A 15,160-nucleotide genomic window follows, 5' to 3' on the forward strand; every position below is an offset into this window, starting at 1 on the left:
GGGACTTTATGTTAAACTTTTTGGTTCACTGTTCTTTGGTAGGGTAGCTACACTGGAGTGTTATTAACAAATTGGTATTTCGTCCGGGTACAACATAGACACACACATTCAAAGTGTTTCTAAATGTTTCAAGCTGGACTTTGATATACAGCAGCAATGTCTTCTCTCTCTCTTTCCCTTCTTTGCCAAAAAATTACTCCCTCCTTCTAAACAAAGTGCTATCAAGCAGACTTCAGCTCTCACAGAATCTTTGAGGGGCCAAGCAAGCCATACTGCTTTATGAAGTGCTGCAAGTAAAAGGGTGTGTGCACTTTCTCAGTCTTTATGCAGCAAATGATGAGGTCTAAGATCAGTGCACTGCCCTTCAGTCACAGGTTTTGTGAGAGATCTTTATAAAATGCAAATCTACAAAGTCGTGGACATGGGCTCTTTGTTCCCTGTCACTGTGCCTTCTGCTGTGAACAGGGCTGCCAAAGTCTCTCTGCATTCTTTCAAGGTATCAACCTTACATACCCAATGCCAGAAATGCTTCTTGCCTCTTTCACCTAGGCTGGTTGTTACCATTTTGTGCTGTAGATATTGTAGATATTCTTTCTCTTAATGAAAAAACCATCTTAAAGGTGTTTAATTTTAATTCAGGAGAGCTTTGTTCATGAGTTAGATGTCCTTTGTACATGATCTTTGTTTTTTTTTGCATAGGATGTTAGTCTTCTGTCTTCAAATAAACAGAGAGGTGGATAAGTAAATGAAGGTATTTCAGTGGTCCAAACTATATTACTAAATCTTAAATGTATATGCTCTGCATATGCTCTGCCAGATTTTATACTGGATAACAGGCTTCCTCCTATTCTGCTTATTATCCTTAATTGTCCTAAGCTGATAGTTCTGTCCTGTGACTTTGGAAGCTGTGTGGCTCTTTGTTTCTTGACTCAAATTGAAAGTAAATTCCATCCTGCCACTTCTGTTATGCTCAGGTCCCATCCTAATCAGGAGTTAAAATTCTCTGCACATGATGCCCTATACTGATATATTCCTTAATGTGGTATAATTTCAGTATCTACACTATCAGGTTGTGCTAGCTGCAGTTAAAGCTGTAAATTATACACTTCTCCCTCATCACTCCTTTCTCAGTGGTAAGTCACCAAGATATTTGCATTGTTACAGTTAACACAGTTAACGTTTACAGCCATTCTTTCTTTTGGAAGGTTCCAGTTATAATCATCTCCAGGCTCCAATTTGTGCCATACATGGCCATCTATGTGGGTTTTTGTACCCATGCCAACCACCTGGGTCCCATTACTCCCATTTGGTTCCCATTGAACTGACTTCCTGTCTGTATTATGGAATTTATTTAAATTTTTGAACATTTATCATAAACGGTCTTGTATGGCCTGTACATGAAAAAAAAAAAAAAATTGCCACCCCATGTTCTAAAAGTATAATTTCTGCATATTATTACTTATTTGTTGTAATATCAGTCTACAGGAAGACAGTAGCAAAGTATAAGAATGCCTCTTGACAGAGTTTCTCCACAGAGTAAATAATGTTTTTAAACTACCAGTTTTTAAAATACCCACGACTATTTTTACAGAGTCATAGAAAAATGCTGCAAGGGATCTCCCAGGGTCATCTGGCTGTATCCCGTGGCAGGATCCTCATATACTTAGGCCACTCTAGATAGACAGTTCTCTGACATTTTGTGACATTTTTACCCATTTAAGTGGATATTCTGTCGACTTTAGTGGTGTCTCTAGACCACATGATATGCAACAAGAATTTTTTGTTATGTAGTGATGTCTGATGCTGAGGCTGAATTTGCTACTCTCTTTCTCACTGGGAAATTATGGGATGCTTTTTCATTTCCTTCAGCTTTTCTTTTCATTTTCAAAGTGTACCTTTATGTTTATATATGTATATATATGGGTATAAAATATATTAGAGCATCTTTCATAGCTCAAGTGTTTGCATCATCCTGCCCTTCAGAGATTAATGGCAGGTAGGCAAGCACAGCTTCTTACTTGTAAGCAAGGAAAATAATGGTGCTATGCAAAAACATAAAGTGCCTTAGACCTTTCTACATGAATGGATAAGGACAGAGGAGGATTTGGACAACAGAGTGAAGTTCTTTTTCTTTCTAATGAATTAGAATATTTTCATTACATTTAGTCCTGCAGGTGAACAGAATCTACCTCCCGTGGCAAAGCAGGAGGTAAACAGCAGCAGTGGCCAAGTTCCTCATTTCTCCTTTGCCTTCTGCCCCATCCTCACTGGTATTTTCTTCCCCTGATGCCAGAACCTACACATCAGATGCATTAAATAATCTGTGCATAGACCATCCAGCCCAGATTGGGGATTTTGTATTGCAGTCGTGGATGTTTTTCCAGGTTCTTGGTCATTGACACAGGAAAATCCACTCATGGATGGGCAGTTACAGCACCCCAGCAGAAACAGGGCCAAAACCCTACTCCATGCCAGCTGCCCTGCCATTCCAAGCAGCAGTACCAAATGGCCCTATTGGTACCTATTGGTACCTAATGACCAACCTCAGAACATCATGGAGGGGATACACACTGACTGAGAAACTCCAGTACTTTTTGCTGGGTTAGAAAGCAGCTGAGAGCCAGAAAGGGGTTCCCTTACAGAGTCACACTGTCTAGAGGCAGGTCTTTAGGCTGTTGCCATGTATTTCTTTCTATTATGTGCCTGTTGGGGTCAAGAAAGCAGAGAAGAAATATAGACCTTGCCTTCCTTAAACTGAAAAGGCTTATATATGGAAAGCTATGCCATAAATTCTAGAATTCTGTGAATTTTTAACTTGGTTGGAAGGTGAAAAGACAAAGGCATAGCTGAAAATGCTAGCTGATTAGTCTTGTGTATAAAATCCATTTAAGGGGCAATAGCAAACTTCTGTATAAAAATTAATTAGAACATAGCACAGTCAGTTGAGATCAAAGAGCGTACATTTATTGTGAAATATATGGTTGCTGGAGACAATTCATTTTTAATTTATTAGATTCCATAAATTGTTTTCTGATAGGTTAGGAACAGAGATCTATCAAGCTCATTCACATAATGCTGGCTCTGGCAACTAGCTAAGTGAATTATTGTCTTGAAGTATATGCTTACCCTTTAATGGTAGTAGACACAGCAATGAAACTACATGGAAGTAGTGCTAGAGTGTTTGCAGGATTACAAAAGCACTTCTAGCATAGTGGAACAAGTTGATATCAGCAAAATAAAAGCCCCACACTTTTCCTGTAAGGAGTGACAGAGAAAGAAAACGTTGCTTTTATCTTACTGGTGTGATGTCTGGCATTTTTTAAGAAATGCATATTTGGAAGGATGGAACCTGAGGTGGCTACATCCAAGGTGCTTTCAGGTTCTTGAAATGTGGGCATGAATTAGTGGTGGAATTCCTCACCTGGTATCTTCTATGTTGTCCTTCGTTTTTTGCCAGGGACAGGACCAATCTATCCCATTCAGAGCATGACCACCCTTTCACCCAGCTGGTTTAACTGTGCCTTCAGATTGCTCACATGGGTACAATTTGGCCTCATTCTGCTGCTCCAGCAGCTGCCCCTGATAAGAGAGACCCATAAGGCCTTGGTTATCTCTTGTTTTTTTAGTGTTGTTTCATAAACTACTGGAAAATGTGTAAAAGTCAGGTTTTTTGCTCACCTTTTTTCTTATTTATTTCTGCTTTCATCCACAATATGAAACATGCTGTGCTGAAATCAAGGACATAAAAATTGCAGTGTGTATAGAATTAAAACTTCAGTGTCTGATCAGTTTATAGGCACAGATGCTGTAGGGGCATGAGAATGAGGAAAGGAAGGTGAGCAATATTCTCATGTTTGCAAACCCTTGACTTAACTGCACATTACACCTGCTGTTCTTTCAGTGAAACTGGCTGTGGAAACCAATCTTACCTTTATATATTACATTAAAAAAAAACTTTCATGATTTTGCTTTTTTTCCCTTTTTCTTCATCCTGTTGTAATTAATTTTCAAGTATAACTCTTGATAAATTTCAGAGGTAGTCTGATAAAGCAGAAGGAGATTTTTTAGATTCAAAAGAATCTTAAAACATCTGCTGTGTAAAGAGACCTGATGGCAGAAGGATGGAGAGTGCTTACATATTCTCAGAATTGCATTTGAGTATCCAGTACAATACATATGCCAAGCTCTTCAGGAAAGCAACAAGATATTTTTGTTTTCATATTGTTTTGATATCTTGGGTCTTTTTTATGATGTCAAAATATCTGCTGGCAATTTAAATATAATATGATTGCTCCCCTCTCTTTAATTTACAGAAGTAGTGAGCCTCTCAAAAAGAAATTGTATTTTGAGTATGTCCAAGTGTGCACATCTAAATCCTGTGGAAGATTGAACAGCATCAGACCATTATTTTCTGAAAAAATAAGCTATTGCAAATCAGCAGGCATGAAGCCAAGTTTTAATAGAATAATTTATTATAATTTGATGTAGATGGTGGATAGAATGGATAGATTGTAATTGAAGCTAAGTGAATAATTCCAGTAAATAATTTATTCGATGAATTTATCCTGTTTTCCTGCTCAGAGATTGTTTTTCCTCCCCCTTTTCCCTTCCCTCCTTACATTTTATAGCTCCTGGGGTTTTTTTTTTTGTCTAACCTGAGGGTTCTCAGTTTCATTATGTGCTGGGCTGTGCTGGCCACTGTGGCAGTGCTGCCGTTTCACACCTCTGCATCCCCAGATGTGCACAGCTGGAACCAGACTTGGGGAAGTCTGGTGGGGCTCTGTGTGGGACATGCCCATCATGGCAACAGCCTTCCAGAGATGTGGGCATTCCTTCAGGGCAGGAATTAGTGATGTCTTGGGCTTTGAGCTTCACAGATGGGTGGAAACTCCTCAGGAAAGACCTGCTCAGGACAGATTACAAGGGGCTTTCTATAAGATGGCAGTCATGTTTCACTTGGGCTGTCCACATCTTCAGTTGTGTGTGTGCAAGTGCAATGGGGGGAGGTTTGGGTTTGGTTTTCTAGGGCTTCCAGAAGAAAGTAGAAATGTTTGTGCTGTAAAAATTCCTTCCAAGAAAATGTCTCCAGTCCAAGGAATTTGTTTATTGAGCAGGAGCTGTGCTTCCAAAGCCTTGTGTGGTTTTATTGCTATTACTGTATGTGCTTGCATCCTGCCATTTGATCAGGCTGGCCAGCATGCTGTGTCCTTATCCTGTCTTCTTCTGCCCTTTCTTCTAGGTTTTCTTCTAGCTTTTAAAACATTTTGAGTTTTTAATCAAGCTTTGTCTCTCCTCAGCAACCTAACCCTTCTTTCTCAGAATCTAATTATTATTAGATACATACACATTCAATAGAATAATTTTCCCTGGTTCCCTCAAGGACCCAAGCTAAGTCCTTCACCTTTCATTGAACATTATATGCAGATTTTTGTAAGATTTCTCTCCTCATGGCTTTGAGTAGTAAAAGAGTTTCATGTCACAGGGACTAATGTACCTAATTGATATTTGAAGTAGCGCTGACAAACAAATTGAGCTGTGGACATCTCAGACCTATTCTTATTCCTGATGTGTTGCCAACTTAAGTAGGCATCACTTCATCAGGACTATGATGATCACAGATTGCCTAGTGCTCAAGTAAATAAAACATCAACTGAGACAAAATTCAGCAAAGAGTGTGAACCTGTGAGGTTTGATTTTGGAGCTGACCCACCAGACTGGGATATAGAAATTAAAAGTAGCAGAACCTGTGTATAGTGGGGAGCATGTCCTACTGTGGTTTATGGATTTACCAAGTTAATCCTCACAGTTACTGAGCCTGAAGATTTTAGTATTATCATTCTGTTCTATGTGTTATCTCTTTGCCCATCTTGTTCATGTTTATCATGTTTTAACACAAAAATCCCCTAGACCACAGAATCTTCCCTTCCATGACCTGTCTCACTTTCTCCCATAGCTCTAAGACACCACCTGTACCTGTGGAAAAGGGGTTTAGTCCTACACTGCATCCTCAGCACCAGTTTGGAGTGATTTCACACAAGGTCATCTGCCTTCTCTGTGCTGCTGTTTGTCATTGACCAAAACTTCAAGTAGCAGGTTTGATCTCTTAAGGAGGCTTGCATTTTTTTTTGACAAAAGTGGAATTGTTTGATTTTGTAGAGATAATCCATATATTCTTCAAAGTGACACTGTTCCTCTTAAACAACTTCAAAACATTTGAATTTAATATTAATTTGTAAAAGTAAATTATTTTAATGATAGAATGTATGAACAATAGTTTAATCTGTTCAGCAGTCTGGTGTATTTTTTATTAGATTTCTGTATTAATATTGGAGCAAAGACAGTAACTTCTGGTGCTTTTACAGCTGTGAAAACATGCCTATTGCAAAAAGAGACTAAACTGTACCACAGGGCACACTGTGCCAGCAATATTTAATACTTCATTGTAGGTCCACTGTTTTAAACATCTGTCCCTCATTTAGTGTATTTTTAATGCAGAATTTTTAGTGTGGGCAAAAATGTAACTTTTTATAGTAAAATGCTTTCTCTGCTACTGAGAAAAAAGCAACTTCGGATTCTATGAGAAAAAGTATTTTTAATGATTTATAGGATTTGGGTCAGTTGCCTTCAACTTCCATAAAACAGTAAGTCTTTTTTATTGAAATGAACACATTTCTAAAAACACAAATGTGGTTGATAAAGGAAGTTTCCGTGAAGGAAATATGGAAGCTGGCAAGGGAAAATTACCCTGTAGCCCCTGTACTCTGCTGCACGTAAAAAGGAAATAATTGAGTTACGCAAACTGAGGCAGGTGAGTGCAGCAAACTCCTCAATAAAAAGGAAGAAATAGGAAAGGAGTTGTGTGTGAAAGATACTGAGGTTGTGGTCACCAGATTGTCAGTGTTCTGTGGGCATTGTCATGTTCAGGTTGGAAGGGACCTTGGGAATTCATCTGATCCCAATCCCATCTTCGAATGGTGTGAGATGAGAATGTTGGAAAGATGTATTGGGATCTTGCTATGAGTGAACAGCCCATCAGCTGGAGAAAGGACTTGCCACTGCTGAGGCTGCACCTCAAATCCTGTGTTCAGTTTTGGGCTCCTCACAACAAGAAGGACATTGAGGGGCTGGAGCCTGTCCAGAGAAGGGCAGCAGAGCTGGGGAAGGGTCTGGGGCACAAGTCCTGTGAGGAGCAGCTGAGGGAGCTGGGGGTGTTTGGCTTGGAGAAAAGGAGGCTCAGGGGAGACCTCATTGCTGTCCACAGCTCCCTGAAAGGAGGCTGCAGCCAGGTGGGGATCAAGCTCTTCTCCCAGGTGACAAGAGGACAGCTTGAAGCTGTGCCAGGAGAGTTGTAGGTTGGATATGAAGAAGAATTTCTTCAGTGAAAGGCTGGTCAAGCACTGGAGCAGGCTGCCCAGGGAAGTGGTGGAATATCCATCCCTGAAAATATTCAACCATGTATTGATGTGTTACTTTGGGTCGTAGTTTAGTGGTGGCCTTGGCAGTGCTGAGTTAATGGCTGGACTCAATGATCTTAGAAGTCTTTTCTAAACTTAATGACTGACTACAGAAGAGAGCAGCATGTGTACAATGCAATTCTTCCACACTAGTGTAATTTCCACTGTCATTTTCTGGAAGAAGACTTAAAGTAGTGAATCTTCACAGTTTCTTATGCATGTGAAAATAAGAATATCCTTGTGCTTACAGTACATTAAACAAGTCCACACAAAAGCAAAAGAAAACACAGTGGCTATCATGTATGGCTATCATGTACTAAATTAAATTTCCAAATACATGGCCAGTGCCCATGGTCATCCCATTTAAATATTTATCAGAAATGCATCTTAGATGAATTCCTCCCTTTAACATGTATGAGATTACCCAATTTATTTTTAAAAAAGGACTTACATTTTCATCTCTAACATCAGGTTAGGTCTGTGGTTTGTTTGTTTATTTGTTTGTCGTGCAGTAATGATGCTTGGACACCAATTAGCTTGTTTAGATGACATAATTCTACACAAGCCTGCAGGAATGAGTTGGTGGATGAGGATGTTTTATCCTGCAAGGTGGGAAAACAAACACTAGATTTACAAAAGAAACACTTAGATTTGTAAAAGGAATAGTTCAGAGAGGGAACTCTGCATTAGGACTCAATAGTTTAATGCTGAGACTCAGTGATATCTTAGTAGGAAAAGTGGATCTTGTGGGGGAAGAGCACTTGAAATTATATCCACAGATATATTTAATACACCTTCCATTTGTTCCTGTCTTATATCTCAGTATAATTAATTGATGAAAATTTATACTCTGTCTCTTAAGTGAAGAAATTGTTTGCAAAAACAAAATCATTTGGCTGATATTAACTTTGCCTCAGCTACACCTTCCTTTACCCAGGTATATTTGTACAGGTGTATTACTATCTTGGAAAATGGACCAGCAAGCTAAGATGGGTATCTCCAGAAAACAGAAAAATGCTCTTTACCCAGGAATTGCTTCTTGGTTGTGTGTGGTCTTGTTGCACTGGCAGGGTTTTTCCAACAAAATATAATGGGTCAGAAAAAAAAACAACAAACCTTTCTGAATTTATATACAGACACTAAGTATGTCCAATTATTTTTCTTTCTTCTTTTATTTTTTTTAACAAAATCTGTATTCCATTGGTAAAAGTACATGAAGTCAATGTGAACTATAGGAATTCAACATCTTTTATGTTTTGGGTTTGTCTTTTAAGCAGATCTGTTCTTACAGTTTTTAGTGATGTGGTATGTGGATTAGAATTAAAAATGTTTTAAAATCAATACAAAAATGGTGGATGAACCCTTAGTTAGCCCAGTGTAAATTCAGTGTTTTTCTGTTGTCTTTGCTGGATTTGAGTGCCACAGCTACAATTAAACCCCACTCCCTGTTTTTGTGCTATTTCTTCTATCAGCTAGGCAGAAACTGCATTGACTCAAATGGGGGAAAAACTGAATCTAAGAAGTTTGGGTTTTACTGTCAATATTGTTCAATACCCTTTCAATAAATATGAGAACAGGGTGCTACAAGCATAGATTGAAGCACCTGTAGTGCAACTGGATTGAAATTAATCACACTTCTGGTGTTGCATTATATGTAATTACTCTTCATATCTATCTTGAGAACTGCAAAACAAAGTCCAAACACTTCAACAGTGTGAACTGTGAAATGCAACAAGTTTTATAAGCAAATTTGCTTGCAGTGCCAAGCTCCTCTTCTTTTCAAAGTGCCTGCTGGATCTTTACTCAATGGCTTTATTGTTTTGGGATCAGAAAGCGAGGACTTCAGCTCTACAATGCGCAGTTTGTCACCCTTTGGATAAAGGAGCTGTGAACCAAAGCAGCAGGACATACTTGCATTTAACACAGTGTGCTCTGAAGAGCGGAGCACATGCTGGCAAGACTTGAAAGCCCTGAAATGCCAGCCAGTTCCTCCAGTTAAATTGGTGAGACCTCCACATACCTGTGGGGTGTGAAAAGGCCCCGGTGCTCATCATTCTGCATTAGGATTGAGTTCATCTTATCAAATGGGCCTTTGAGCATATTGAGGAGTAATTTACCAACCGAAAAAAATCATAACGATTTTCCACTTCGTTTGCCTCAACAGTAGCTACGTAACGTCAATAGCTTTAAACATTTAATTAGACAGACCACGTGTTTTATGCTCTACTAATTGCACAAAATTGTGCTCAGTAATTTTCTCCCCATTGAAACGAGCCTTGAGCAGCTGTTAAAACACTAATTAGGTGCATGCCTCCACGCTGTGCGCCTGACTCGGTGCCAGGCGCATTCCTGCCCGTGGTGAGCGGCATTTTCCAGCGCCCGCGATGCCACCGCCAGCGCGCCTCCCTCTCCTCACCAGGAGTGAGCTCCAAACGTTTATTCTGGCCCTCACCTCAGAAAACTAACATTGTGGATAGAAAATGCAGCAGTTCAGAAAGCTGTTCAGTTTATACTGGGCTCATGTTCTCGGTGCTCCCGTTTTTGTCTCCAAAGAGCAGCTACATTGGACGCAGAGCTTGTCATCTGAAATCTCCTGTGAAATCTGCACTTTTTATTGCATTGGAGCTGCCTTACAGACATTATCTCACAATACAGGCAAATGAAAATGCATTGCTGAGCCTGGTACAAATGAAGCCTTCAGTACTTAGATATTTTAGGGTTGTTTTGTTCCTAAAATGTTTTAAAAAGTTACGTGAACCACAGTTATGCATGCATATGGTGACAAGGGATGGAGAAAACCTGTTTTGATTTTTCAGTTTTACACAAGAAGATAATTCAGAGAGGTTTTACTTATTTTAAATATCCTTAAGAAAGGGCATTCAAGTCTTACCATTGACAAGTTTGGTGAGCCTAATGGCATCCAGAATTGAGTCAGTACCTCTGAATGTCTCAGCTGGCTTCACTCAGAGCTTTAACCGTGGATGTAACTCCACTAAAATCAGGTTCTTTTAATTAGTGACTAAGTCTGTACAGCTGCAGGCCTAATCCTGGCATTCCTACAAGGACAGAGGCCTGGCAGAGGGAACAAGATTGCCAATAACAGGAACTGTCTGACAGTTCCTACCTCAGCCATCTCCCAAACCTGCCCATGTCTCTGTGAACTGGGATTTTGCTCTTGACCACATCATGATGATTCCAGACTCAGGATTTGTTCCTGAAGAATTCATATAAGAAGAAATGGCCCATAATGGCCATCCTCAGAAACACATTTATGCTTTTTTCCACATCTTTTTTTTAATTGGACCCTAATGAGTGTATATAAATCAAAAATTCAAAAGAAAACAGGGAGGGGTTTGCCTTTGACAAATTTTATAGCATTATCATCTGAGTATGCTTGCTGCCTCTACAGCCACGAAAGTATGCCTTTTATATTACAAATTAATTAATGGTTTTTGTTCTTAGTTAATCTCTGGTCTTCCCAAATTATGTTAATAATACTTTTTTTTTAACCATTTCCAGTGATTGGTGATCTAGCTGACAATGGGTCTTCTAAAATACAGAAGACATACTTTTTTCCCCTAAAAGAAATTATAGTTCACAGAAAAAAAAAAAAAATATTAAAAAGGGAGCAGTTGCCTTTTTTTGCTTCCATAGCTTTGCATCTCATTGTTCATTTGTTTTTATGGCCTCCAGGAAACCGTGAAGGAAGATTAATTTTTGATGGTAAGTTTGCAGAAGTCATGCCAGCATTGCCTGCCCCAAAAGGCAGCAGATCACCTCACTCTACTGAGGAGGGGAAGTTGAAGGTGTCATTCCTCAGTGTCTTTCCTCCACCAACTGGAAAAAATACTGAGTCCCCACACACAGGGTACTTACTGACTCCTCTTCATGGCACAGCTTCAAGTCCATAGACTGAGGGTAGGTACAATTTTGAACCGTCTAGAAGGAGCAGGGAGTTCTGCTAAAAGTGATTTGGGATTTATACCAGGAAAAGGCAAATGGCTGTAGCTCTTCCCTCTCCACCAGCCAGCTGTGCAAGTGCTGAGGCAGACTGGACATAGCAATGTCTTTGGTAATGGCTCACACTGCATAGATCCAAAGCCAAAAGTTTTGTTTCTGGACTGCTCTGACAGACTCTGGATTCCTCAGGAAAATGGATTGCGATTTTGGGTATCCTACCCAAAAGCTTAAAGGAGAAGATTCTTATGTGGGGAGGGAGAGAAGGAGTCAAGCACCTATGAGCAATACCCACTTCCTAGGAAATTAGAAGTTTTACCTGTTATCTGTCAGTAACTGGAATTCTCCTCAGGGACTTGTTGTCTTAAAACCTCTCTGGCATGGCATAAGAAGCGAGCTACATTTTCCTGACATACCTCAAAACACAGTAAGAAGTCTGTCTTTTGTTTTCAGGAACCTCTTCAATTTTAAATTACTTCATCTGCTATTTTAATTCAGTGGCCTAATGTTTAAAAGTGCTCTGGGGACTTGAAGAATAGGAGTGGTCATACTTTACAAAACCATGAGAAAGAGGGATCTGGAGAAGCCTGTTGTGTCTTTTCAGTGTGAGGCTTTTGGAGGGCTGTAAAAGCATCAGGCTGTGAGGCTATGGGATTTCAGCTGTGAGCTGAAAGAGTTAATTTTCAAGTTCATCACGAGCTGTGTTTACTGATCCTTTCTTATTCCTTTGTGGTAATTGGCACCTCAGATTCTCTGCTAATTAATTGGGCTGCAAGGGGCAGGTGGCGCCATTCTATTTTGATAATCCCTGTCAGCAATGTCTGTATAATCTCTTTGTTTAATTAAAATGAATTTGTAACAGGGGTGCATGAACTTGCAACAGTTTGGGTTTTTTTTCCTTCTCTTCCTTTCCATCCCTCTCTGCCTCCCTCCCTCCTGGCTGTGCTTTGCTTCACTTCAGTGGGTGTTCACTGCTGGGGGGCAGTTCTGCACTTGTGGAACAACCACAGTCCATGTGCTATTGTCACTGGAGTCTCTTTGGAAATGTCTTCTCTCATTAACACTCCCCAAGACATAAGCCATTTATTTTGAAACGTCTTTTTTTTTCCTTTTTTTTTTTTTTTTCCCTTTAAAGCAAAGAACATATCTCTAAAGAGATTTCAAAACTTTTTCCTACTTTAAGTAAAAACAGTTCAGAAAGTGCATTGAGGATTAAAATTATTTTAGTTAGAACCAAAATATTTAACCACTGAAACACATTACTGTAATGCTTTATCAATTCATTGCTCGTTTATCTCCATGGCCCTGACAAAAATTTCAAGCAAGCAAACAAAATCCAGCGCCAAAAGCATTGTTTATCTTAAGTTAAGTCAGGCAATATGAGCAAGGGTCAACTTTTTAACACTCTCTGACTGAGGACAGATTTCAGAATGAAGAGCTGGAAGTTTAAGTTTCTGCTAAGTCACAGACAGTGTCAATGTGTGTTTTATTATGATCATTGGAAGTTTTTCATGCCAACTACAAATACAGAAGTTGCAAATACAGCAAGCCTCGTCCTTGAGGAAGCTGCATGGCTTTGAAGGTCCCCTGCTTCTCCAACTGCTTCCCTGATGTTTTGTCTAGCTTCTCCTCACATTCCAGAGCAGAGGACAGAAAGTCACAGGAGCTGGAACAAAACACAGGATTTGTTTTACAAACATTTTAAAGGGATAAGAAGGTGAAGGAGAGATGATGAAGGATTCTTGTGCCATGGAGGACGTTTCACATCAAGTGCTCATCTTGTCCAGTGCCTGATAGCTCATTTCTTCTGGCTTAAGGTTTAAGGGAAAAATTACACACTTTTCTTTTTTTTTATTTTTTTTTTTAATTTTATTTTTTCCTCTTGTGTCTGTACAAGAGGCATGCTGGAGCCTAGCAGAAATCAGAATCGTAATTTTGGCTGAAATTTAACTGCTGATAAGTTGCTGAAGGAGTCTGTCAGACTTCTGTAGTAATATGAATGCACACAGTTCTCTAGAATCTAAAAGAAAAAAAGAAGATGGTTTATAGTAGTTTAGTTATATTACTATCCCTTCTATTCAGATGAGGTCACTCAGGAACTGATAAGTGGCACTTGTGGCCACTTTATGTTTATGTAAAAAGGCTGGCACAAAAGATCACTTCTTCAGTGGCACTTGTCTCAGCATTTCTGCAGATCCCCAAGACTCTGCTGTTGCAGATATTTTTTTCCCTGCAACACTGATGTGTTTGCTTGCACTGTGTGCTGAAGCCACACATCCAGCTCCTTCTTCTGTGGCATGTTTACTAGTGCCACAGATAGGTGTGAGTATCCCTGTTGTACACCCAGAGAACTTGGAAACTGTGAGATGCCAGCAGTGTAGGATGTGTTTCATCCTTTCCTACCCATTCCTAGTGTCCCTGAAGTCCTTCCTTTCCTCCTACTGAAAAAGCTGCTGGTGGTTCAGTGTGAGTAGTTAATGTCATACAACACCCAAGTCATCTGATTGGGATGCTCACACCCAATAAGTCAGCTCACATGCAGGAGATGAGGTCCTGAAATTACAGTGAAGAATGTTTTAGAAAGTTCAATTTAAAAGATTTTTAATAGATGTCAGTGAACTAGCATTTTCAATGGGAGATTGAAGGATAAGCTGGCAAACTTGCTCTGAATAGATGCCCAGAGCTGCCAGCATTTGTAACCTCAGCATCAGCCTCCCAGTCATTGCTCTTTGTCAAATATTCCTACTGTCAACACTCAGATGGTCACAGGAAACTGTTTTTAATGCAGTAAAACAAAATGAAGTTTCTAATTGTCATCAAATAGGGAGAAGTTTGAAAACTCAAAGACAAGCAGGGAAAAAAAAAAGAAAATCAAGAAATTATTCTGTTCAAATCATCAGTGTTTTTAAGAGATTATCTAAAGCTATAGCTTTTATTATTAAAACAGTGTGAAAATATAAAATGAACACAGTCATCAGCTATCTTGCTGCTGTTTGCTCCTTTGCCATATGGGTGCTCTGCAATGCCTAAGTTGCAAGGGAGAGGAAATGTCAGTTCTCTTTCGTGGCATTGGATAAGCATCTCACTAGAAAGAACTTCTGCAACACAGCAAAAAGCAATCCCCAGACTTTTCAGAAACTGGAAATGCATCCAAGGATTTGTCTGCATCACAGACATTCTTAGAATTTTCTGTTATAAACTGTATCTCTAAGATGGCAGATGCTTAAAGCAGAAGAACATCTCCATGTATACAGTAGCAGGGGAAAAAAAAAAAAAAAAAAAGCTGAAATCCTGAAAGGCTCAAGAGGTCTGAAGGAATCTTTCCTCTAGCTTGTCATTGAACATAACAGCTAGGATCAGCTCAGCAGCATCTAGCCCTTACAGATGGTGTCTATTGCAAGTATGACCCCAGTGCATTTCCTTATCCTGGTAATTAAGACACTGTTGTGTAAAGGTGTGACTTCAAAGTTGTGTCTGGGCCCTCCACTCTTCTGGCTTATTAGCACATTTCCTGGATAGCTTCAAGGTTTTGCTGAGCTCTCTTAGTTTGTGAGTCCAAATGAAAACAATGGGAGAGTTGAAACAACTTCTGAGACGTGTGAAAAGCTTTCTTATTTGGGGAGTTAATTGGATTTCTGTCCACTTGGCTTTAGGTGAAAGATTCCCAGGCAATTCCACGCTTTGTGTTCAAATGTCTCCTGATTGTGACTATTATGGGTATGTGTTGTTAATTAACAGACTCACAATCC

General features: G+C 39.5%; 1 protein-coding gene across 1 annotated transcript in view; it reads left to right on the forward strand.

Moving 5' to 3' along the window:
* The first annotated feature begins 5,986 nt into the window (after positions 1-5,986).
* Positions 5,987-15,160, forward strand: part of BMPR1B (bone morphogenetic protein receptor type 1B) — a 95,869-nt gene continuing 86,695 nt past the window's right edge. Inside the window, exon 1 of the mRNA XM_056489840.1 lies at positions 5,987-6,093. The gene's annotated coding sequence lies outside the window, so the exon portion shown is untranslated. The remainder of the gene's footprint in view (positions 6,094-15,160) is intronic.

Source organism: Oenanthe melanoleuca, chromosome 4 (genome assembly GCF_029582105.1).
Source record: "Oenanthe melanoleuca isolate GR-GAL-2019-014 chromosome 4, OMel1.0, whole genome shotgun sequence".
Classification (NCBI taxonomy): Eukaryota; Metazoa; Chordata; class Aves; order Passeriformes; family Muscicapidae; genus Oenanthe; species Oenanthe melanoleuca.